Below are 25,641 nucleotides of genomic sequence, written 5' to 3' on the forward strand. Positions count from 1 at the left end.
GCCTCAGGCTGGGGAGGCAGTTCTTGCCGAGTCATGCTGCTACAGCGTTGCTGGCCTAAGGTGCACGTGTCACTAGCAAGGTGAATCGCCGGCCGAAGCCTACGTGTCCTTTAATGAAAAGAGATCATTGCGTGTCCATTGACTATGTGAGGGCAAGGAATACAAAATGGCTTCCGTGTTCTAAGATGGATGCCAGGGGTAAATCACAAATGTGTGGGTAACTGGAGCGCTCTTGCTCGTAGCATAGCGAAAACACCAGGATATACTAAATGGATCATTTGCGGTTCACTGATACCAAAATTATGTATTTACGACAATTTTTATAAACACGAGAAAAATCGTCACGGAACCTCACCAGCAGACCCCGGGCCGAAATGCCCGCCGGGAGGCTCGCTGCCCCACACACCCCCACAATGCTCCAGGGCCACCTCGGCGCCCCCCGCCTGTCGTGCGCAGGGGCCGCGCTCACCTCCGTGGTCCTTGCGTGCTGCCGCCGCTGTCTGCAGGGCTGACGCACTCGTCCTGTCGCCAGGGCAGTTTCTCCCCCTCGTCCGTTCCCCCGGCAGCACCCGCAGGAGGCTCCGCACCTGGAACAGTAGCTTGCGGATGGGCCCCGTCTCAGGCTCGGCTGGGTACCTCCGCTCGGCTGCGCCTTCCGTTGTACTTCGGCCTCGCTTTCAGGACGGAGGGGGGATGGGCTCTCCACTCCTCCGGGCCGTTGTTCCGTGGCGCTTCCGTCCACGGCGCCCCACGAAGCTGCTTGCTGGTCCGCTCCGGTGCTAGAACGGCTCCGGCAGCCCAGGCCAGTGAGTTCGGTCAGAAAAGGTGCCGGAACCGGAGCCTAATTCAGGCCGTTGGCAGGAGCTGTAGCGAGACGCGTCCGCTCACTCCGCCATCTTGGCCACGCCTATTTGCTTCTTTTATTGGTAAAGTAAGTTTCAAGTGCATGAATGGTATGACTGAGAGAGCCAGGGTATAATAATTTGAAGTGTTTGCACCAGCGCTAATGTAGGACGAGAGTTATAGCAAAGATATGAAAGGGGTAGCGATAATAAATATGTGAAAGGGCAATAGTGACACCAAAATAAGCCACCTATTTATAAAACTGACATGGAAGAAATTCTAAAGGTTAACTTCTGAAATTGTAGCCGATGTTAAAATGTTTCTCGTTGTTGGCAGGATTCGAACCTGCGCGGGGAGTCCTCAATGGATTTCTAGTCCATCGCCTTAACGACTCGGCCACAACAACTGACTGTAAGTTTTGTGCAAATAATCTGTATGAAAGTTTTCAAGGTGTCCCATAGCAAATTCCTGGTATTCTGCAATGCACTTTTTAAAAATAATGTTTTTTTCAGCAGGCACATTCTCTCCTAAAAACAAAAATTGCATGAGTATATCTCTAGTTTGGAAAAGGATAGGCTTTCATGCATACTCTCATGTGGCACTCAAGTTTTTGGGACCCTATTGCTCTGTTTTCGTGCTGCTTTAGTCTATGGCCCATATTACAGAAGTCTACCATCTTTGAGTATTCGAGGCTCCTTTGTAAGTGCTTTATCTTTTTTACTTGAAGAGCTATATAATAAAGGGGTCAGGGAAAGATTGCATTTATGGAAGATAAAAGAAGGCACACTTGTCTCACCAAATGCCGTAGAGAAACCTGATGTTTTACTCATGTTATTCTTAGTTTGTTTTTGTTAGACCTTGCATTCTTAAGGTGGCCTCAACCCTACCTTATTGCTTTTCACCTACGCATTTTGCTGTATCTTTTTGTTGGCCTTAGGACTCTGATCACTTTATCGCTACTAATCAGTGCTGAAGTGCACGTGCTTCTTCCCTAATCATGTGTGTAATTGGAGTATACCTGACTGACAGCTTTAATTGACTTGAAAGCCCCTTGTAAAGTGGTATACCATATACCCAGGGACTGATTGTGCTGCCCAAAGAAGTAGCATTTCAAACCTGTCTCAAGCCTGCTACTGCAGTGCCTGTGCTGCAGTGTACTGCCACTTCGACTTGCCATTTAAAACTACTTGCCAAGCCTTAAACTCCAATTTTATTACATATAATTAACCCCTAAGGTAGGCCCTAGGTAGTCCTAGGGGCATCATGCTATGTAAGTAAAAGATAAGACATGTACTGTGGTAGTTGGCATGTCCTGGTAGTACCAAACAGTCTATTACATTTTTCACTACAGTGAGGTCTACCCCTCTCATAGGTTAGCATTGGGTATTCCCTTATACTTGTTGGGGGGTAATTCCATATCAGAGAGGAGAAGCTTTATTTATTTATTTATTGATAAATCCAATTTACTGGTGAGGTTGGATTTAACTTTACTATTTTATATATGCCATTTTTAGTGAGTGAGCATTTCTCTGCACTTACTGCTCTATTTGCCTGAAAACCTGTCTCCAATTGACGTCTGGATTGGGCTGCGAGACAGCTACATTTGCGCATTCCCTCTAGACAGCCACATCACAGGTCACTCAACTGCAACTGCATTCTGATTGGCATTGGGGAGAGCTCCATTCCCCCCACCGCAAATAGGTTCAAGAACGATAATTTATGTCAGTTGGTACAATATAGCTACATCTTATAATCATGTGTGTTTAAATAATTTGTCGTTATATCGTTTAAATATTTTAAAGGATCTGTTTTTAATAGACATTTTACAAAAACAACTGGTACATTTGGTAATTCTGTAAAAGAAAAACCCAACTTCCGTGACATTGCCAACCACAATGCCGTGACTCGGATTCGAACCGAGGTTGCTGCGGCCACAACGCAGAGTACTAACCACTATACGATCACAGCGAGCTACTTGGGCTCAATAACATACAGTGACATGGAGAATTTATAATTCGGAACACTCAGGGAACTCCTGTGATAGGCTGAATGTGTTCATTGCTTCCTCATTCCTTATACAAAGGCTTTGTCTCCCCAGTGGTTGATAGGCTGAAACCGTTTCCTGGCCGCCTGCTTGTGAACTGCCAGGAGTCAAAGATCACACATACACTTGTGGGCCTGTGATGGGACACCAATGCAGAGAAACACACCTGGCGCAGATCTTCTATTCTGTCTAGTAGACCTGCATCTCCCCTGTACCTCCTCAAGCCATCTGTATGTGAAGCAAGAAAGAGTTAAGGAGCGGTCCATCTACACTTTTATAGGGAGGATGCTGCCGTGAGCTCCTCCCAGCTAATCACACAAACAGCAGTAAAGCAAGATAACTACACAGTTAGGGGGGACTGCATGGTTAGGTTTTTGAGGAATTATTGAAACTGACCTCAGTGACCCATGATCAGAGCTGCGGCTAATGACTGCGTGCCTAATTATGATGAAGCAAGCACCATGGCTCGTAGGGGCCCCACAACACGCTTTTCTTAGCTCATTGAATTAAAGTATAAACCTCTGCCATGTATGAGTGGTAAAGGCTTGTTAATTTGGTTGCTTTTCCAATTCACGTCTGACAACAAGATGAAGGAACATTGGGGCATCAGAAGCTTTGGAAAGTAGCCACCAACCTCAGAGAAAGAGAGAAAGAGGGAAAAGGCAGTATGAGGTGTGGAGAAAACAGCAGCAGGTACAAGGAGCTCAAATGAGATTAATGGCGCCTAAATAGAGCACGTAAAGAAACAGTTACAAATCTAAGAAAAGGGAAAGAAAGACTAGGAAAAAAACACGGAAAGAGCCTGTAGATAAAATTCTCTTCCTGGGACAGCAGGCTAAGAGAAATTACACAGGGAGCAGTTAAGCTTGTAACACGGGGAGAATAGAAAAGAAAACGCAGTTTTATGAAGTGTGTTTGCCTAATCCAGCAAGCACTTTGTTTTATTTTTCTATTTGCTTCTTTTATTGGTAAAGTAAGTTTCAAGTGCATGAATGGTATGACTGAGAGAGCCAGGGTATAATAATTTGAAGTGTTTGCACCAGCGCTAATGTAGGACGAGAGTTATAGCAAAGATATGAAAGGGGTAGCGATAATAAATATGTGAAAGGGCAATAGTGACACCAAAATAAGCCACCTATTTATAAAACTAACATGGAAGAAATTCTAAAGGTTAACTTCTGAAATTGTAGCCAATGTAAAAAAGTTTCTCGTTGTTGGCAGGATTCGAACCTGCACGGGGAGACCCCAATGGATTTCTAGTCCATCGTCTTAACCACTCCGCCAAACTGACTGTAAGTTCTGTGCAAATAATCTGTATGAAAGTTTTCAAGCTGTCCCACAGCAAATTCCTGATATTCTGCAATGCACTTTTTAAAAATAATGTTTTTTTCAGCAGGCACATCTCTCCTAAAAACAAAAATTTCATGAGTATATCTCTAGTTTGGAAAAGGATAGGCTTTCATGCATACTCTCATGTGGCACTCAAGTTTTTGGAACCCTATTGCACTCTGTTTTCGTGCTGCTTTTAGTTTATTGCCCATATTACAGAAGTCTACCATCTTTGAGTATTTGAGGCTCCTTTGTAAGTGCTTTATCTTTTTTCCTTGAAAAGCTATATAATAAAGGGATCCGGGAAAGATTGCTTTTATGGAAGATAAAAGAAGGCAAACTTGTCTCACCAAATGCCGTAGAGAAACCTGATGTTTTACTCATGTTATCCTTAGTTTGTTTTTGTTAGACCTTGCATTCTTAAGGTGGCCTCAACCCTACCTTATTGCTTTTCACCTGCGCATTTTGCTGTATGTTTTTGTTGGCCTTAGGACTCTGATCACTTTATCGCTACTAATCAGTGCTGAAGTGCACGTGCTTCTTCCCTAATCATATGTGTAATTGTAGTATACCTGACTGACAGATTTAATTGACTTGAAAGCCCCTTGTAAAGTGGTATACCATATACCCAGGGACTGATTGTGCCGCCCAAAGAAGTAGCATTTCAAACCTGTCTCAAGCCTGCTACTGCAGTGCCTGTGCTGCAGTGTACTGCCACTTCGACTTGCCATTTAAAACTACTTGCCAAGCCTTAAACTCCAATTTTATTACATATAATTAACCCCTAAGGTAGGCCCTAGGTAGTCCTAGGGGCATCATGCTATGTAAGTAAAAGGTAAGACATGTACTGTGGTAGTTTGCATGTCCTGGTAGTACCAAACATTCTATTACATTTTTCACTACAGTGAGGTCTGCCCCTCTCATAGGTAAGCATTGGGTATTCCCTTATACTTTTTGGGGGGTAATTCCATATCAGAGAGGAGAAGCTTTATTTATTTATTGATAAATCCTATTTACTGGTGAGGTTGGATTTAACTTTTCTATTTTATAAATGCCATTTTTAGAGAGTGAGCATTTCTCTGCACTTACTGCTCTATTTGCCTGAAAACCTGTCTCCAATTGACGTCTGGATTGGGCTGCGAGACAGCTACATTTGTGCATTCCCTCTAGACAGCCACAACACAGGTCACTCAACTGCAACTGCATTCTGATTGGCATGGGGGAGAGCTCCATTCCCCCCACCGCAAATAGGTTCAAGAACGATAATTTATGTCAGTAGGTACAATATAGCTACATCTTATAATCATGTGTGTTTAAATAATTTGTCGTTAGATCGTTTAAATATTTTAAAGGATCTGTTTTTAATAGACATTTTACAAAAACAACTGGTACATTTGGTAATTCTGTAAAAGAAAAACCCAACTGCCGTGACATTGCCAACCACAATGCCGTGACTCGGATTCGAACCGAGGTTGCTGCAGCCACAACGCAGAGTACTAACCACTATACGATCACGGCGAGCTACTTGGGCTCAATAACATACAGTGACATGGAGAATTTATAATTCCGAACACTCAGGGAACTCCTGTGATAGGCTGAATGTGTTCATTGCTTCCTCATTCCTTATACAAAGGCTTTGTCTCCTCAGTGGTTGATAGGCTGAAACCGTTTCCTGGCCGCCTGCTTGTGAACTGCCAGGAGTCAAAGATCACACATAGACTTGTGGGCCTGTGATGGGACACCAATGCAGAGAAACACACCTGGCGCAGATCTTCTATTCTGTCTAGTAGACCTGCATCTCCCCTGTACCTCCTCAAGCCATCTGTATGTGAAGCAAGAAAGAGTTAAGGAGCGGTCCATCTACACTTTTATAGGGAGGATGCTGCTGTGAGCTCCTCCCAGCTAATCACACAAACAGCAGTAAAGCAAGATAACTACACAGTTAGGGGGGACTGCATGGTTAGGTTTTTGAGGAATTATTTAAACTGACCTCAGTGACCCATGATCAGAGCTGTGGCTAATGACTGCATGCCTAATTATGATGAAGCAAGCACCATGGCTCGTAGGGGCCCCACAACACGCTTTTCTTAGCTCATTGAATTAAAGTATAAACCTCTGCCATGTATGAGTGGTAAAGGCTTGTTAATTTGATTGCTTTTCCAATTCACGTCTGACAACAAGATGAAGGAACATTGGGGCATCAGAAGCTTTGGAAAGTAGCCACCAACCTCAGAGAAAGAGAGAAAGAGGGAAAAGGCAGTATGAGGTGTGGAAAAAACAGCAGCAGGTACAAGGAGCTCAAATGAGATTAATGGCGCCTAAATAGAGCACGTAAAGGAACAGTTACAAATCTCAGAAAAGGGAAAGAAAGACTAGGAAAAAAACACAGAATGAGCCTGTAGATAAAATTCTCTTCCTGGGACAGCAGGCTAAGAGAAATTACACAGGGAGCAGTTAAGCTTGTAACACGGGGAGAATAGAAAAGAAAATGCAGTTTTATGAAGTGTGTTTGCCTAATCCAGCAAGCACTTTTATTTTATTTTTCTATTTGCTTCTTGTATTGGTAAAGTAAGTTTCAAGTGCATGAATGGTATGACTGAGAGAGCCAGGGTATAATAATTTGAAGTGTTTGCACCAGCGCTAATGTAGGACGAGAGTTATAGCAAAGATATGAAAGGGGTAGCGATAATAAATATGTGAAAGGGCAATAGTGACACCAAAATAAGCCACCTATTTATAAAACTAACATGGAAGAAATTCTAAAGGTTAACTTCTGAAATTGTATCCGATGTAAAAATGTTTCTCGTTGTTGGCAGGATTTGTACCTGTGCGGGGAGACCCCAATGGAATTCTAGTCCATCGCCTTAACCACTCAGCCAAACTGACTGTAAGTTTTGTGCAAATAATCTGTATGAAAGTTTTCAAGGTGTCCCACAGCAAATTCCTGATATTCTGCAATGCACTTTTTAAAAATAATGTTTTTTTCAGCAGGCACATTCTCTCCTAAAAACAAAAATAAGGCTACATCTTATAATCATGTGTGTTTAAATAATTTGTCGTTAGATCGTTTAAATATTTTAAAGGATCTGTTTTTAATAGACATTTTACAAAAACAACTGGTACATTTGGTAATTATGTAAAAGAAAAACCCAACTGCCATGACATTGCCAACCACAATGCCGTGACTCGGATTCGAACCGAGGTTGCTGCGGCCACAACTCAGAGTACTAACCACTATACGATCATGGCGAGCTACTTGGGCTCAATAACATACAGTGACATGGAGAATTTATAATTCGGAACACTCAGGGAACTCCTGTGATAGGCTGAATGTGTTCATTGCTTCCTCATTCCTTATACAAAGGCTTTGTCTCCTCAGTGGTTGATAGGCTGAAACCGTTTCCTGGCCGCCTGCTTGTGAACTGCCAGGAGTCAAAAATCACACATACACTTGTGGGCCTGTGATGGGACAACAATGCAGAGAAACACACCTGGCGCAGATCTTCTATTCTGTCTATTAGACCTGCATCTCCCCTGTACCTCCTCAAGCCATCTGTATGTGAAGCAAGAAAAAGTTAAGGAGCGGTCCATCTACACTTTTATAGGGAGGATTCTGCCGTGAGCTCCTCCCAGCTAATCACACAAACAGCAGTAAAGCAAGATAACTACACAGTTAGGGGGGACTGCATGGTTAGGTTTTTGAGGAATTATTGAAACTGACCTCAGTGACCCATGATCAGAGCTGTGGCTAATGACTGCGTGCCTAATTATGATGAAGCAAGCACCATGGCTCGTAGGGGCCCCACAACACGCTTTTCTTAGCTCATTGAATTAAAGTATAAACCTCTGCCATGTATGAGTGGTAAAGGCTTGTTAATTTGGTTGCTTTTCCAATTCACGTCTGACAACAAGATGAAGGAACATTGGGGCATCAGAAGCTTTGGAAAGTAGCCACCAACCTCAGAGAAAGAGAGAAAGAGGGAAAAGGCAGTATGAGGTGTGGAGAAAACAGCAGCAGGTACAATGAGCTCAAATGAGATTAATGGCGCCTAAATAGAGCACGTAAAGGAACAGTTACAAATCTAAGAAAAGGAAAAGAAAGACTAGGAAAAAAACACAGAAAGAGCCTGTAGATACAATTCTCTTCCTGGGACAGCAGGCTAAGAAAAATTACACAGGGAGCAGTTAAGCTTGTAACACAGGGAGAATAGAAAAGAAAATGCAGTTTTATGAAGTGTGTTTGCCTAATCCAGCAAGCACTTTTGTTTTATTCTTCTATTTGCTTCTTTTAGTGATAAATGTTTTTTATTGAAGAAATCAACACGATACAGGTATCAACACACACGGGTGCTTGTCAATCAGGTCAGTAGAGCTAGGGTGCGAGTGCCTCAGAGGGTAGGGTATGCAGTATATAGAAATTGTAGTTATACACAGCAAGCCACCTACAACCCAACCGGGCCGCCGCGTTTCAAAAAAAAAATGCAACGATAATGAGGGCAGCTCCAACTCCTGTCTTCAGCCCGCACCCTCTGATGGTGACCTAAAATATGGCTTATGCCCATCGCACAACCGTGCCATTGGTCAACACACTATAAAACTATCATCCCCCGTCCCTAGACCCCCCCAACCTGTCCCATCCCGTAACCAGTCCCCCCCTCGCCCAGAAACTCCAACCCCAACAAACCCAAACCCCAACCCCACTGCTCCCCCCTCCAACCCCCCTCCCCCCCCGGTGATCCATGGTCTCGTTCCGGCTAGTCATACTTCATCCCGTTCCCGATTTGAGGGCAGGCATGGCGTTCCCCTCCGTTGGGGCAATCTCAGTCAACCTTAGCAATCGAAGATACCTCGGACAGGTGACTTCCACAAACTCCGAGGACAGAAGAGCTAGAAACAGCTGCCAGAGTTCCGCGTACCTCGCCCCTTCCCCAGCTTTATACAGAGAAAGTCTTTCCATACCCAGGACTAGCCACAGGCGGTGGAGCCACCCTTGATATGTGGGGACGTGGGTCGTGCGCCAGTGGGTTACAATGTTCTGTAGGGCCGAGCCCAGAGCAATGGCTATCAAGCCCCCCCTTCGTGAGCGTAGGGGGTAGGTCAGTGCATTTGGGAGCCTTAGAATGACGTAGGATGGGAAACGCGGGATTTCAGTGTCAAAGTGTTTGTCCACATCATCCAGAACCTGACGCCAGTACCTCTGCAATAGGCTGCAGTCCCAAAGAATGTGCATGAGGGCTGTCCGCAGCCTCGCCAACACAGGGGGTCTTTGGTACTATCCATTTCATGTAGGCGTTCTGGGGTGTAGTACAAGTAGGTCACCACCTTCGTTCGAGTGTCCGTGAGCCCCATATGGTATGCCGAATGTCGAGCCCTGTAGTATATTATGAGTAAATGTCCTCCCCATCTCCCTCTCCCACCATGCTCTACTCGCGCTGTATGTGTGCTGGTGTTTGAGTGTGAGCATTTTATATAAGTCAGAGATTAGCTGCTTGTCCGACTTGCGGGTGATCAACCAATATTCGAAATTCGTCAGTCTCCGATCTGCGTCTGGTCTTACCGTCTTACCGAGGGCCCAATGCCTAACTTGAAAGTAATGGAGTCGTTCGGTCTCCGGGAGGCCAAAGTCCTGGCGTAGTTGCGGAAATGGAATTATCCCTTCCGGACAGTATATCTGGCAAAGGGAGCGACAGCCGGCCGACTTCCATCGTTCGACGGCCTTTCCGTCCAGCCCCGGTTGAAAGTCAGGGTTATCAAGAATGAGGGTGAGGGGAGAGGGGGCGGTTGTGAGACCGAGGTCCACTCCCACCCGATCCCAGATCTCCAGCGGGACTCGCGTAATGTGGGAGGCGTACAAGTTACGGGGCCTATGTATTTTGCGCATAAACGGGATCTCTTGTAATGTGCGCCCCGCTACTGCCTGGTCTTGAAATAACCAGTGTTTCCCGGACTCCCATTGGACCCACTCCGCCAAGAAGCGTAGTTGTGCCGCCTGGAAGTAAGCGGCAAAGTTCGGAATCCCGATCCCCCCTTGTTCTGGCGCGAGCATCGCTATTTGGGCTTTTAGGCGCGGTTTCCTTCCGTTCCAAACAAATTGGGAAAGATCAGACTGCACCAGCCTAATCCATCCTGTTGGGGGGCGAGAGGTATAGTGCGAAAAACATACAGAATCTGGGGTAGGACCATCATCTTGATCGCCGCAACCCTGCCCAACCAGGACAACGGGTAGTGTTTCCACTGCCCCAGCTCCTGCCGAACCTTCTGCCGGAGGCGGGTGTAGTTAACGTCCACTGTGGTCTGAAGGGAGGCCGCCAGGTTGATCCCCAGATAGGGAACCGTCTCCGTGGCCCATCGCAGAGGGAACCGGGCCTGCAGCGTGGCGCGTGTGTCTGCGGCAAGGGTTAGGTCAAGGGCCACCGATTTCGTCCAGTTGACCTGGAAGCCCGACACGCCTCCGAACCTGTCTAGGGCGGTCATGCAGGCAGGGAGAGAGCCCCGGGGGTCCGCAAGTGACAACAAGACGTCGTCAGCGTATAGATTGATGACGTGGACGTCTGCCCCGAATTTGATGCCTTTAATTTCCGGGTCAGTTCGGATGAGCTGTGCCAGCGGCTCCATATAGAGGGCGAACAGGAGAGGAGACAGCGTGCACCCCTGCCTGGTGCCTCTCTCAATCTGGAAACGCGGGGAGGACAAGCCATTGACTCTAACGGAGGCCGAGGGAAATTTGTAGCAATTAAGTACTATGGCCCGCAATTTGGGACCCATTCCCGCTTTTAGAAGGACCTTCTCGAGATATGGCCAATGGACCCTATCAAAGGCCTTCTCTGCGTCGATGGCTAGCATCATATATTCGCCCTGCGTACGGGACGCCTTCTCAATGAGATGGAGGGCCCGCTTGGTGTTGTCAGAAGTCTGGCGCTCGGGGATGAAGCCAGACTGATCCGGCTGAATAAGGCCTCCCATGTAGGGGCACAACCTAGAAGCGAGGACGCTTGTGTATAATTTGAGATCGACGCTTAAAAGGGAAATGGGCCGGTAAGCCCCACAGTCAGTCTGATCTTTGTCTGGCTTGGGTATGACCGCGATGGCTGCTTCGAGCAAGTCCCGTGAGATCGCCCCGTCCTCTGCGAATGATGTAAAGAGTCTGGCCAAGAGGGGTGCGAGTTGAATACAAAAGGTCTTGTAGAAGCACGCCGGGAAGCCATCCGGCCCCGGCGCCTTCCCGAGTTTGAGCCGAGAGATTGCCGAGATAACATCCTCCGGGCGGATGTCTCTCTCCAAATTATCCACCTGTTCCTGGGTCAGGGCTGGCAACGGTACCTCCTCGAGAAAGGCCAATTCTGCCTCTGGGTTAGGCGGATCCGCCTCATAGAGAGTGGCATAGAAGTCACTGAAAGCCTCCGCGATTGCACGGTCACCGGTGACTCTGGTGCCATCGGGCCCCTTCAGTTCCTTAACCTCACGTTTCTGGGCTACCGTACGTAATTTGTGTGCCAGGAGACACCCACATCTATCCCCTCCAGTGTAGTAGGCATGTTTCAGCCGTAAAGCTGCGTACTCCGCCCTGTCAATGTCAAGTGCAGCCAGTTGTTGACGGGCAGTCCGTAATTGTCTCCAAATTCTCGGAGCTCCCGTCCTTCTGTGAATTTGCTCAAGCTCTCTGGTCTTTTGGGTGAGTTCGTCCCGTTTGACCTGGCGCTCCTTATTTTCCGCGGAGGAAAGCGAGATAAATTCACCTCTCAGCACAGCCTTGAGAGCAGCCCACTGCGTTGTAAGCGTCGTATCCTCGTTATTGTTGTGGGACAGATAGTCCTTTATGGCGGCCTGGATTCTAGTAACTACGTCTTTCCTATAAAGCAAGGAGTCCCGGAGTCTCCACACCCTGCCTAAACGTGGCTCTCGTGGCCCTGTCAGGGTGACCGTGACCGGCGCGTGATCAGATAGCGACGCTGTTCTGATTTCTGCATTAGTGACAAGTGGGCGAGCCGCAGTGGAGACAAGCAGGTAATCTAGACGCGCATAGGTCCTACGCGCTGCTGAGAAGTGCGTGAAGTCTGTTTCGCCAGGATGAAGCTCGCGCCATGCATCCACAAGCCCAAGATCCCTCAAGCGAGCCAAACCTGACGGAGACAAGGCGCCCACCTGGCTAACGCGCTGACAGGAGCGATCTAGCAAGTTGTCTAGGACCAAGTTCAAATCACCCCCCAGCAAAATGTGACGGTCTACCATGTCAGTCGCCTCTGTAAGCGCGGAGTGTATGAACTTTTCTTGGCCTTCATTTGGACCGTAAATCGAACCAATCGTGTAGTTTAGGTTTCCTAACGCAAACCTGTAAACCACCAACCGGCCTTTAATTTCTGCCATCTTACCCAAAAACGTACCCCTGAATGTGTGTGCCACCAGGATTGCTACTCCGGCCTTTTTCTCTGTGCAGGAGGAGAAAAATTGCAGTGGAAATTTGTTAGAATGGAAGCGGTGGCAGTCCCTAGCTAGGAGGTGTGTCTCTTGCAATAGGCAGATGTCAGCCTTGGAACGCTCTAGAAGCAAGAGTACCGCCTTACGTTTCACTGGATTGTTCAAACCTCTCACATTGAGAGTGAGTACAACCAAGTCACCCATTGTTGTTCAACGAAGTAGTGACTAGTAGCATATCATCAGTCCGGCGCCCCAAACCCGCACTCGCAGACCCACCCACCTCCCAGCATTGCCGCACTTTCCACCCCTGCTGCCTCATCTCTTCATTCAGCCCGTCGACCATGAACCACGAGTCCCCCCCTCCCCTTCGCCCAACCCCAAAGAACTCACCCAACCCCCAAGGATCCACCCCCCTCCCCCCCAACTGCCAACTATCATCGAGTGTCCAAAAGAAAGTCATAGTCTCTCATCCAGGGATGAAAAGTAGTAAAAGGAAATAAAGTAAGGTAGTCTTACAGGATTGTCCGGGAGCCTCTCTCCCGCCAACGGCCAGAAGGCCAGAGCGGACAAGTGAATCAGACGATGTCCTGAGGCGGTCATCCCGTGGGGCCCGAACTACCATCTGTGGCCACTGCGTCCACCGCGGCACGCTGACCCGCTGCAATTTCCGTCGCCGGAGGTTTCTTGACTCGTCTCCTGCGTCGCTGTTGGCTCCATTGTGGCCTCATCCACTCGGTCTGCGGCATGGGCCCCTGGGCCTCCGTATCCTCTGTCGGTGTCTCGATGCCAATCAGAGAGCAAGCTTCAGCCACCGATCAGAGTTGGTGTTGCTTATTGTCCAGTCTGAAGATTAGACGGAAGGGGTGGCCCCAACTGTACAGAATACCCTTCTGCTGTAGGAAGGAGGTAACCGGCTTGAAGAGCCGGCGTTTGTGCAGCGTAAGCGCCGCCAAGTCCTGAAACAGCAATGGCGACGTGCCCTGAAATGCTATCGGATGTGACTGGCGCGCTTTCTGAAGAATTTCCTCCTTAGTGCGGTAATCCTGGACACACACCAGGATGTCGGGCGGTGGGGCCATTGCCGCACGGGGCGGGCCAGTCCTGTGGGCCCTGTCAGGCTGCAGGGGTGAGTCTAATGGCCTCCCCAGCACGTGGTTGAAGAGTTCCTTGGCATAGCGAAATACATCTTGAGTAGCGTCAGATGTGGCCACATTGCGCATGCGTATGTTATGCCGCCTAGAGCGGTTTTCCAGGTCTTCCAGGTGAAGCTGCAGATCCACCTGTTGATCGTGTAGGCGAATGATCTCCTGTTGCTGAGTTGAGAGTTCCATTTCCCGCTCGTCGCCCTTGGTCTCCAAGTCCGCCACCCGTTCGCCTATGCCGTCCATTTCGCGTCGCACATCTCGAATCTCACTGGAGAACTCAGTCTTAAGGGTTTGGATGTCGTCTCTCAGGGTGGCAAAGAGGGACTCCAGGAAGGCCTTCGTAATGGGTTCCGCACCCTCCTCCAGGGCCTGTTCCGCCTTCTTCGGTGCGAGGGCCGTGGCATCCTTCAGCTGATGGGAGTGCGATTTAGAAAACATCTCCTTCACTGTCTTGCCTCGGGGCGGCCTACTCGTGGACATTCCTCCGTTGCGGGGGCCCAGGCGCCCCTTCCTCCGCGGCCCCCTGTCTGGTCGCTGTTCACTAGTCGCGGCGAGCTTGCCACCAACCGTTGGGCCCCCCGCCGGCTATTCTCTCTCAAAGACCCCTCCTCAAATCGTGGCGCAGGATCGTGGCACGTCTTTCCCGTCTCCCGCTCGGCTCCCAGCGGCAAGCCAGACGTAGAGCTCAAGCTGTGGGATCAGGACCCTCGAAGAAGAAGAAAGTTCGGGCCGCCTGGGAAGCTGGGTGCCGCTTTTATCCGCCGAGGGTCAGGGGCCGCTGGTTCAATGACATGTGCCCCCAGGGCGGTGCCTAGGGCCAAACAGCTCCAGGTGAGGGCCCCTGACGCGCTCAACAGGCTTCCCCAATGAAGATCCTCGGGAGGCTCCGCTCGGTGCACAGGGAGGCAGGGAATGCCCCGGGACTGGGGCCCTCACGGGGGCCCAAACAGTTCAATATAGGCAGGGCCCAGCAGACCCCGGGCCGAAATGCCCGCGGGGAGGCTCGCTGCCCCACACACCCCCACACTGCTCCAGGGCCGCCTCGGCACCCCCCGCCTGTCGTGCGCTGGGGCCGCGCTCACCTCCGTGGTCCTTGCGTGCTGCCGCTGCCGTCCTCCGCTGTCTGCAGGGCTGTCGCACTCGTCCTGTCGCCAGGGCAGTTTCTCCCCCTCATCCGTTCCCCCGGCAGCACCCGCAGGAGGCTCCGCACCTGGAACAGTAGCTTGCGGATGGGCCCCGTCTCAGGCCCGGCTGGGTACCTCCGCTCGGCTGCGCCTTCCGTTGTACTTCGGCCTCGCTTTCAGGACGGAGGGGGGGATGGGCTCTCCACTCGTCCGGGCCGTTGTTCCGTGGCGCTTCCGTCCACGGCGCCCCACGAAGCTGCTTGCTGCTCCGCTCCGGTGCTAGAACGGCTCCGGCAGCCCATACCAGTGAGTTCGGTCAGAAAAGGTGCCGGAACCGGTGCCTAATTCAGGCCGTTGGCAGGAGCTGTAGCGAGACGCGTCCGCTCACTCCGCCATCTTGGCCACGCCTATTTGCTTCTTTTATTGGTAAAGTAAGTTTCAAGTGCATGAATGGTATGACTGAGAGAGCCAGGGTATAATAATTTGAAGTGTTTGCACCAGCGCTAACGTAGGACGAGAGTTATAGCAAAGATATGAAAGGGGGAGCGATAATAAATATGTGAAAGGGCAATAGTGACACCAAAATAAGCCACCTATTTATAAAACTGACATGGAAGAAATTCTAAAGGTTAACTTCTGAAATTGTAGCCGATGTTAAAATGCTTCTCGTTTTTGGCAGGATTCGAACCTGCGCGGGGAGACCCCAATGGATTTCTACTCCATCGCCTTAACCACTCGGCCACAACAACTGACTGTAAGTTTTGTGCAAATAATCTGTATGAAAGTTTTCAAGGTGTCCCACAGCAAATTCCTGGTATTCTGCAATGCACTTTTTAAAAATAATGTTTTTTTCAGCAGGCACATTCTCTCCTAAAAACAAAAATTGCATGAGTATATCTCTAGTTTGGAAAAGGATAGGCTTTAATGCATACTCTCATGTGGCACTCAAGTTTTTGGGACCCTATTGCACTCTGTTTTCGTGCTGCTTTTAGTCTATGGCCCATATTACAGAAGTCTACCATCTTTGAGTATTTGAGGCTCCTTTGTAAGTGCTTTATCTTTTTTACTTGAAGAGCTATATAATAAAGGGGTCAGGGAAAGATTGCATTTATGGAAGATAAAAGAAGGCACACTTGTCTCACCAAATGCCGTAGAGAAACCTGATGTTTTACTCATGTTATCCTTAGTTTGTTTTTGTTAGACCTTGCATTCTTAAGGTGGCCTCAACCCTACCTTATTGCTTTTCACCTATGCATTTTGCTGTATCTTTTTGTTGGCCTTAGGACTCTGATCACTTTATCGCTACTAATCAGTGCTGAAGTGCACGTGCTTCTTCCCTAATCATGTGTGTAATTGGAGTATACCTGACTGACAGATTTAATTTACTTGAAAGCCCCTTGTAAAGTGGTATACCATATACCCAGGGACTGATTGTGCCGCCCAAAGAAGTAGCATTTCAAACCTGTCTCAAGCCTGCTACTGCAGTGCCTGTGCTGCAGTGTACTGCCACTTCGACTTGCCATTTAAAACTACTTGCCAAGCCTTAAACTCCAATGTTATTACATATAATTAACCCCTAAGGTAGGCCCTAGGTAGTCCTAGGGGCATCATGCTATGTAAGTAAAAGGTAAGACATGTACTGTAGTAGTTTGCATGTCCTGGTAGTACCAAACAGTCTATTACATTTTTCACTGCAGTGAGGTCTGCCCCTCTCATAGGTTAGCATTGGGTATTCCCTTATACTTTTTGGGGGGTAATTCCATATCAGAGAGGAGAAGCTTTATTTATTTATTGATAAATCCTATTTACTGGTGAGGTTGGATTTAATTTTACTATTTTATAAATGCCATTTTTAGAGAGTGAGCATTTCTCTGCACTTACTGCTCTATTTGCCTGAAAACCTGTCTCCAATTGACGTCTGGATAGGGCTGCGAGACAGCTACATTTGTGCATTCCCTCTAGACAGCCACAACACAGGTCACTCAACTGCAACTGCATTCTGATTGGCATGGGGGAGAGCTCCATTCCCCCCACCGCAAATAGGTTCAAGAACGATAATTTATGTCAGTAGGTACAATATAGCTACATCTTATAATCATGTGTGTTTAAATAATTTGTCGTTAGATCGTTTAAATATTTTAAAGGATCTGTTTTTAATAGACATTTTACAAAAACAACTGGTACATTTGGTAATTCTGTAAAAGAAAAACCCAACTGCCGTGACATTGCCAACCACAATGCCGTGACTCGGATTCGACCGAGGTTGCTGCGGTCACAACGCAGAGTACTAACCAATTTACGATCACGGCAAGCTACTTGGGCTCAATAACATACAGTGACATGGAGAATTTATAATTCGGAACACTCAGGGAAGGATGTATGACGTTACAACGCATACTTTTACCACGCCTACCTTTACCACGCAATTTTTACAATGCAGGATCCATTACAACGAAGTACCATTACAACGCATGTATTTACAACGCAGATACCTTTACAACGCATACCATTACAACGTAAGTATTAGTAAGTATATAATATTTTTTGAAATGTAAATTAATTAAAATTAATTTAATTTAATTTAATTTAATTTATTTAATTTAATTTAATTTATTTTAATTAATTTAATTTAATTTAATTTAATATATTTAATGTAATTTAATGTAATTTAATTAAATTAATTTAATTTAATTTAATTTAATTAATTTAATTTAATGTCATTTAATTTAATTAATTTAATTTAATTAAATTAATTTAATTTAATTTAATTTAATTTAATTTAATGTAATTTAATATAATCAATTTATTTTAATTGAATTTAATTAATTTAATGTAATTTAATGTAATTTAATTAAATTAATTTAATTTAATTTAATTTAATTAATTTAATTTAATGTAATTTAATTTAATTAATTTAATTTATTGTAAATTAATTTAATTAATGTAATTTAATTTATTTTATTTTAATTAATTTGATTTAATTTAATTAAATTATTTAATTTAATTTAATTTAATTAATTTATTTTTATTTAATTTAATTTAATTATTTAATTTAATTTAATTTGTCCTGTACCCCTTTACCCCAAAAAACAAAAACTGACCCTGAACCCTAAAAATACCCCTTTACCCAAAAACTGAAAACTGACCCTGAACCCTAAAAATACCCCTTTACCCAAAAACTGAAAACTGACCCTGAACCCTAAAAATACCCCTTTACCCAAAAACTGAAAACTGACCCTGAACCCTAAAAATACCCCTTTACCCAAAAACTGAAAACTGACCCTGAACCCTAAAAATACCCCTTTACCCAAAAACTGAAAACTGACCCTGAACCCTAAAAATACCCCTTTACCCCAAAAACTGAAAACTGACCCTGAACCCTAAAAATACCCCTTTACCCAAACACCCAAAACTGACCCTGAACCCTAAAAATACCCCTTTACCCAAAAACCCAAAACTGACCCTAAACCCTAAAAATACCCCTTTACCCCAAAAACTGAAAACTGACCCTGAACCCTAAAAATACCCCTTTACCCAAAAACCCCAAACTGACCCTGAACCCTAAAAATACCCCTTTACCCAAAAACCCAAAACTGACCCTAAACCCTAAAAATACCCCTTTACCCCAAAACCCAAACTTATAATATTTTTGATAAAATTATATACTTAGCAATACTTACGTTGTACTGGTATGCGTGGTAAAAGTATCTGCGTTGTAAATACATGCGTTGTAATGGTACTTCGTTGTAATGGATCCTGCGTTGTAAAAATTGCGTGGTAAAGGTAGGTTGTGGTAAAAGTCGCGTGGTAAAGGTTGTATACCCTCAGGGAACTCCTGTGATGGGCTGAATGTGTTCATTGCTTCCTCATTCCTTATACAAAGGCTTTGTCTCCTTAGTGGTTAATAGGCTGAAACCATTTCCTGGCCGCCTGCTTGTGAACTGCCAGGAGTCAAAGATCACATATACACTTGTGGGCCTGTGATGGGACACCAATGCAGAGAAACACACCTGGCGCAGATCTTCTATTCTGTCTAGTAGACCTGCATCTCCCCTGTACCTCCTCAAGCCATCTGTATGTGAAGCAAGAAAGAGTTAAGGAGCGGTCCATCTACACTTTTATAGGGAGGATGCTGCCGTGAGCTCCTCCCAGCTAATCACACAAACAGCAGTAAAGCAAGATAACTACACAGTTAGGGGGGACTGCATGGTTAGGTTTTTGAGGAATTATTGAAACTGACCTCAGTGACCCATGATCAGAGCTGTGGCTATGACTGCGTGTCTAATTATGATGAAGCAAGCACCATGGCTCGTAGGGCCCCCATAACACGCTTTTCTTAGCTCATTGAATTAAAGTATAAACCTCTGACATGTATGAGTGGTAAAGGCTTGTTAATTTGGTTTCTTTTCCAATTCACGTCTGACAACAAGATGAAGGAACATTGGGGCATCAGAAGCTTTGGAAAGTAGCCACCAACCTCAGAGAAAGAGAGAAAGAGGGAAAAGGCAGTATGAGGTGTGGAGAAAACAGCAGCAGGTACAAGGAGCTCAAATGAGATTAATGGCGCCTAAATAGAGCACGTAAAGGAACAGTTACAAATCTAAGAAAAGGGAAAGAAAGACTAGGAAAAAAACACGGAAAGAGCCTGTAGATAAAATTCGCTTCCTGGGACAGCAGGCTAAGAGAAATTACACAGGGAGCAGTTAAGCTTGTAACACGGGGAGAATAGAAAAGAAAATGCAGTTTTATGAAGTGTGTTTGCCTAATCCAGCAAGCACTTTTGTTTTATTTTTCTATTTGCTTCTTTTATTGGTAAAGTAAGTTTCAAGTGCATGAATGGTATGACTTTGAGAGCCAGGGTATAATAATTTGAAGTGTTTGCACCAGCGCTAATGTAGGACGAGAGTTATAGCAAAGATATGAAAGGGGTAGCGATAATAAATATGTGAAAGGGCAATAGTGACACCAAAATAAGCCACCTATTTATAAAACTAACATGGAAGAAATTCTAAAGGTTAACTTCTGAAATTGTAGCCGATGTAAAAAAGTTTTTCGTTGTTGGCAGGATTCGAACCTGCGCGGGGAGACCCCAATGGATTTCTAGTCCATCGCCTTAACCACTCAGCCAAACTGACTGTAAGTTTTGTGCAAATAATCTGTATGAAAGTTTTCAAGGTGTCCCACAGCAAATTCCTGATATTCTGCATTGCACTTTTTAAAAATAATGTTTTTTTCAGCAGGCACATTCTCTCCTAAAAACAAAAATAAGGCTACATCTTATAATCATGTGTGTTTAAATAATTTGTCGTTAGATCGTTTAAATATTTTAAAGGAATTGTTTTTAATAGACATTTTACAAAAGCAACTGGTACATTTGGTAATTCTGTAAAAGAAAAACCCAACTGCCGTGACATTGCCAACCACAATGCCGTCACTCGGATTCGAACCGAGGTTGCTGCGGCCACAACGCAGAGTACTAACCACTATACGATCACGGCGAGCTACTTGGGCTCAATAGCATACAGTGACATGGAGAATTTATAATTCGGAACACTCAGGGAACTCCTGTGATAGGCTGAATGTGTTCATTGCTTCCTCATTCCTTATACAAAGGCTTTGTCTCCTCAGTGGTTGATAGGCTGAAACCGTTTCCTGGCCGCCTGCTTGTGAACTGCCAGAAGTCAAAGATCACACATACACTTGTGGGCCAGTGATGGGACACCAATGCAGAGAAACACACCTGGCGCAGATCTTCTATTCTGTCTATTAGACCTGCATCTCCCCTGTACTTCCTCAAGCCATCTGTATGTGAAGTAAGAAAAAGTTAAGGAGCGGTCCATCTACACTTTTATAGGGAGGATGCTGCCGTGAGCTCCTCCCAGCTAATCACACAAACAGCAGTAAAGCAAGATAACTACACAGTTAGGGGGGACTGCATGGTTAGGTTTTTGAGGAATTATTGAAACTGACCTCAGTGACCCATGATCAGAGCTGTGGCTAATGACTGCGTGCCTAATTATGATGAAGCAAGCACCATGGCTCGTAGGGGCCCCACAACACGCTTTTCTTAGCTCATTGAATTAAAGTATAAACCTCTGCCATGTATGAGTGGTAAAGGCTTGTTAATTTGGTTGCTTTTCCAATTCACGTCTGACAACAAGATGAAGGAACATTGGGGCATCAGAAGCTTTGGAAAGTAGCCACCAACCTCAGAGAAAGAGAGAAAGTGGGAAAAGGCAGTATGAGGTGTGGAGAAAACAGCAGCAGGTACAAGGAGCTCAAATGAGATTAATGGCGCCTAAATAGAGCACATAAAGGAACAGTTACAAATCTAAGAAAAGGAAAAGAAAGACTAGGAAAAAAACACGGAAAGAGCCAGTAGATAAAATTCTCTTCCTGGGACAGCAGGCTAAGAGAAATTACACAGGGAGCAGTTAAGCTTGTAACACGGGGAGAATAGAAAAGAAAATGCAGTTTTATGAAGTGTGTTTGCCTAATCCAGCAAGCACTTTTGTTTTATTTTTCTATTTGCTTCTTTTAGTAATAAATGTTTTTTATTGAAGAAATCAACAGGATACAGGTATCAACACACACGGGTGCTTGTCAATCAGGTCAGTAGAGCTAGGGTGCGAGTGCCTCAGAGGGTAGGGTATGCAGTATATAGAAATTGTAGTTATACACAGCAAGCCACCTACAACCCAACCGGGCCGGCCGCGTTTAAAAAAAAAAATGCAACGATAATGAGGGCAGCTCCAACTCCTGTCTTCAGCCCGCACCCTCTGATGGTGACCTAAAATATGGCTTATGCCCATCGCACAACCGTGCCATTGGTCAACACACTATAAAACTATCATCCCCCGTCCCTAGACCCCCCCAACCCGTCCCATCCCGTAACCAGTCCCCGCTCGCCCAGAAACTCCAACCCCAACAAACCCAAACCCCAACCCCACTGCTCCCCCCTCCAACCCCCCCCCCCCGGTGATCCATGGTCTCGTTCCGGCTAGTCATACTTCATCCCGTTCCCGATTTGAGGGCAGGCATGGTGTTCCCCTCCGTTGGGGCAATCTCAGTCAACCTTAGCAATCGAAGATACCTCGGACAGGTGACTTCCACAAACTCCGAGGACAGAAGAGCTAGAAACGGCTGCCAGAGTTCCGCGTACCTCGCCCCTTCCCCAGCTTTATACAGAGAAAGTCTTTCCATACCCAGGACCAGCCACAGGCGGTGGAGCCACCCTTGATATGTGGGGACGTGGGTCGTGCGCCAGTGGGTTACAATGTTCTGTAGCGCCGAGCCCAGAGCAATGGCTATCAAGTGCCCCCTTCGTGAGCGTAGGGGGTAGGTCAGTGCAATTGGGAGCCCTAGAATGACGTAGGATGGGAAACGCGGGATTTCAGTGTCAAAGTGTTTGTCCACATCATCCAGAACCTGACGCCAGTACTCCTGCAATAGGCTGCAGTCCCAAAGAATGTGCGTGAGGGTGCCTAGCTGTCCGCAGCCTCGCCAACACAGGGGGTCTTTGGTACTATCCATTTCATATAGGCGTTCTCGGGTGTAGTACCAGTAGGTCACCACCTTCGTTAGAGTGTCCGTGAGCCCCATATGGTATGCCGAATGTCGAGCCCTGTAGTATATACCCTCCCACTCTTTATGAGTAAATGTCCTCCCCATCTCCCTCTCCCACCGTGCTCTACTCGCACTGTATGTGTGCTGGTGTTTGAGTGTGAGCATTTTATATAAGTCAGAGATTAGCTGCTTGTCCGACTTGCGGGTGATCAACCAATATTCGAAATTCGTCAGTCTCCGATCTGCGTCTGGTCTTACCGTCTTACCGAGGGCCCAATGCCTAACTTGAAAGTAATGGAGTCGTTCGGTCTCCGGGAGGCCAAAGTCCTGGCGTAGTTGCGGAAATGGAATTATCCCTTCCGGACCGTATATCTGGCAAAGGGAGCCACAGCCGACCGACTTCCATCGTTCGAAGGCCTTTCCGTCCAGCCCCGGTTGAAAGTCAGGGTTATCAAGAATGGGGGTGAGGGGAGAGGGGGCGGTTGTGAGACCGAGGTCCACTCCCACCCGATCCCAGATCTCCAGAGGGACTCGCGTAATGTGGGAGGCGTACAAGTTGCGGGGCCTATGTATTTTGCGCATAAACGGGATCTCTTGTAATGTGCGCCCCGCTACTGCCTGGTCTTGAAATAACCAGTGTTTCCCAGACTCCCATTGGACCCACTCCGCCAAGAAGCGTAGTTGTGCCGCCTGGAAGTAAGCGGCCAAGTTCGCAATCCCGATCCCCCCTTGTTCTGGCGTGAGCATCGCTATTTGGGCTTTTAGGCGCGGTTTCCTTCCGTTCCAAACAAATTGGGAAAGATCAGACTGCACCAGCTTAATCCATCCTGTTGGGGGGGCGAGAGGTATAGTGCGAAAAACATACAGAATCTGGGGAGGACCGTCATCTTGATCGCCGCAACCCTGCCCAACCAGGACAACGGGTAGTGTTTCCACTGCCCCAGCTCCTGCCGAACCTTCTGCCGGAGGCGGGTGTCGTTAACTTCCACTGTGGTCTGAAGGGAGGCCGCCAGGTTGATCCCCAGATAGGGAACCATCTCCGTGGCCCATCGCAGAGGGAACCGGGCCTGCAGCGTGGCGCGTGTGTCTGCGGCAAGGGTTAGGTCAAGGGCCACCGATTTCGTCCAGTTGACCTTGAAGCCCGACACGCCTCCGAACCTGTCTAGGGCGGTCATGCAGGCAGGGAGAGAGCCCTGGGGGTCCGCAAGTGACAACAAGACGTCGTCAGCGTATAGATTGATGACGTGGACGTCTGCCCCGAATTTGATGCCTCTAATCTCCGGGTCAGTTCGGATGAGCTGTGCCAGCGGCTCCATATAGAGGGCGAACAGGAGAGGAGACAGCGGGCACCCCTGCCTGGTGCCTCTCTCAATCTGGAAACGCGGGGAGGACAAGCCATTGACTCTAACGGAGGCCAAGGGAAATTTGTAGCAATTAAGTACTCTGGCCCGGAATTTGGGACCCATTCCCGCTTTTAGAAGGACCTTCTCGAGATATGGCCAATGGACCCTATCAAAGGCCTTCACTGCGTCGATGGCTAGCATCATATATTCGCCCTGCGTACGGGACGCCTTCTCAATGAGATGGAGGGCCCGCTTGGTGTTGTCAGAAGTCTGGCGCTCGGGGATGAAGCCAGACTGATCCGGCTGAATAAGGCCTCCCATGTAGGGGCCCAACCTAGAAGCGAGGACGCTTGTGTATAAGTTGAGATCGACGTTTAAAAGGGAAATGGGCCGGTAAGCCCCACAGTCAGTCGGATCTTTGTCTGGCTTGGGTATGACCACGATGGCTGCTTCGAGCAAGTCCCGGGAGATCGCCCCGTCCTCTGCGAATGATGTAAAGAGTCTGGCCAAGAGGGGTGCGAGTTGAATACAAAAGGTCTTGTAGAAGCACGCCGGGAAGCCATCCGGCCCCTGCGCCTTCCCGAGTTTGAGCCGAGAGATTGCCGAGATAACATCCTCCGGGCGGATGTCTCTCTCCAAATTATCCACCTGTTCCTGGGTCAGGGCTGGCAACGGTACCTCCTCGAGAAAGTCCAATTCTGCCTCTGGGTTAGGCGGATCCGCCTCATAGAGAGTGGCATAGAAGTCACTGAAAGCCTCCGCGATTGCACGGTCACTGGTGACTCTGGTGCTATCGGGCCCCTTCAGTTCCTTAACCTCACGTATCTGGGCTACCGTACGTAATTTGTGTGCCAGGAGGCGCCCACATCTATCCCCTCCAGTGTAGTAGGCATGTTTCAGCCATAAAGCTGCGTACTCCGCCCTGTCAATGTCAAGTGCAGCCAGTTGTTGACGGGCAGTCCGTAATTGTCTCCAAATTCTCGGAGCTCCCGTCCTTCTGTGAATTTGCTCAAGCTCTCTGGTCTTTTGGGTGAGTTCGTCCCGTTTGACCTGGCGCTCCTTATTTTCCGCGGAGGAAAGCGAGATAGATTGAGAGCAGCCCACTGCGTTGTAAGCATCGTATCCTCGTTATTGTTGTGGGACAGATAGTCCTTTACGGTGGCCTGGATTCTAGTAACCATGTCTTTCCTATAAAGCAAGGAGTCCCGGAGTCTCCACACCCTGCCTAAACGTGGCTCTCGTGGCCCTGTCAGGGTGACCGTGACCGGCGCGGTATCAGATAGCGACGCTGTTCCGATTTCTGCATTGGTGACAAGTGGGCGAGCCGCAGTGGAGACAAGCAGGTAATCTAGATGCGCATAGGTCCTACGCGCTGCTGAGAAGTGCGTGTAGTCTGTTTCGCCAGGATGAAGCTCGCGCCATGCATCAACAAGCCCAAGATCCCTCAAGCGAGCCAAACCTGACGGAGACAAGGCGCCCACCTGGCTAACGCGCTGACAGGAGCGATCTAGCAAGTTGTCTAGGACCAAGTTCAAATCACCCCCCAGCAAAATGTGACGGTCTACCGTGTCAGTCGCCTCTGTAAGCGCAGAGTGTATGAACTTTTCTTGGCCTTCATTTGGACCGTAAATCGAACCAATCGTGTAGTTTAGGTTTCCTAACGCAAACCTGTAAACCAGCAACCGGCCTTTAATTTCTGCCATCTTACCCAAAACCCAAACCCCTGAATGTGCGTGCCACCAGGATTGCTACTCCGGCCTTTTTCTCTGTGCAGGAGGAGAAAAATTGCAGTGGAAATTTGTTAGAATGGAGGCGGTGGCAGTCCCTAGCTA

General features: G+C 47.3%; 5 non-coding genes across 5 annotated transcripts; all 5 read right to left on the reverse strand.

Moving 5' to 3' along the window:
- Nucleotides 1-1,167: 1,167 nt before the first annotated feature.
- On the reverse strand, nt 1,168-1,249 carry TRNAS-AGA (transfer RNA serine (anticodon AGA)). Its single transcript has one exon. It is a non-coding gene; the product is annotated as a tRNA-Ser (tRNA).
- A 1,490-nt stretch (nt 1,250-2,739) lies between these two features.
- TRNAH-GUG (transfer RNA histidin (anticodon GUG)) lies at nt 2,740-2,811 on the reverse strand. The gene has a single exon. It is a non-coding gene; the product is annotated as a tRNA-His (tRNA).
- Nucleotides 2,812-5,662: 2,851 nt separating this feature from the next.
- Nucleotides 5,663-5,734, reverse strand: TRNAH-GUG (transfer RNA histidin (anticodon GUG)). Its single transcript has one exon. It is a non-coding gene; the product is annotated as a tRNA-His (tRNA).
- A 9,833-nt stretch (nt 5,735-15,567) lies between these two features.
- Nucleotides 15,568-15,649, reverse strand: TRNAS-AGA (transfer RNA serine (anticodon AGA)). Its single transcript has one exon. It is a non-coding gene; the product is annotated as a tRNA-Ser (tRNA).
- A 4,304-nt stretch (nt 15,650-19,953) lies between these two features.
- On the reverse strand, nt 19,954-20,031 carry TRNAS-AGA (transfer RNA serine (anticodon AGA)). Its single transcript has one exon. It is a non-coding gene; the product is annotated as a tRNA-Ser (tRNA).
- Nucleotides 20,032-25,641: the final 5,610 nt, after the last annotated feature.

This window comes from Lissotriton helveticus, chromosome 12, assembly GCF_964261635.1.
Source record: "Lissotriton helveticus chromosome 12, aLisHel1.1, whole genome shotgun sequence".
Lineage (NCBI taxonomy): Eukaryota > Metazoa > Chordata > Amphibia > Caudata > Salamandridae > Lissotriton > Lissotriton helveticus.